Here is a 482-nt window from a genome sequence, read left to right on the forward strand (position 1 = left end):
TCCTTCTGGGTTTTGCCCATATTCCAACAAATGCTTCCATTCCTCATTCCTATACTAATACTATGCCTTATTTTATTTTTCATCCGTGCATCCAAATACTCAACCATAGGCCCTGACCTTAATGACGCCCCTTAACAGCAGGAAGCAGCCAGACAGACCACGGCGCCCCTTATCACTATTATCAATAAAAGGTTGGATTGTTTGGACAAATGGAGGCAAGATGGTGCACTTCTGGGTTCTTCTTCACCACCAGCTCTTCCCGCACGCGCGAAATTGCAGCCAGCGCCCAGGGAGGGTGCAGACCAACCGGGCATGCGCCAGGTGACGTCAATCCAAAGAGACCAAGATTTACCTGGTCGCACCTGCGGAACGCCCCCCGACACGCCCGTACCCCGCCTATTGCCCTCCCACTCCTAGAAAAGCCGCTCTCCGCCAGTGAGCCACAGGGCCTTCTCACAGCCCCACTCCTGTCGGGATGTCAG

The sequence above is a fragment of the Colobus angolensis genome, unplaced genomic scaffold (assembly GCF_000951035.1).
Source record: "Colobus angolensis palliatus isolate OR3802 unplaced genomic scaffold, Cang.pa_1.0 Scaffold510, whole genome shotgun sequence".
Taxonomy (NCBI): domain Eukaryota; kingdom Metazoa; phylum Chordata; class Mammalia; order Primates; family Cercopithecidae; genus Colobus; species Colobus angolensis.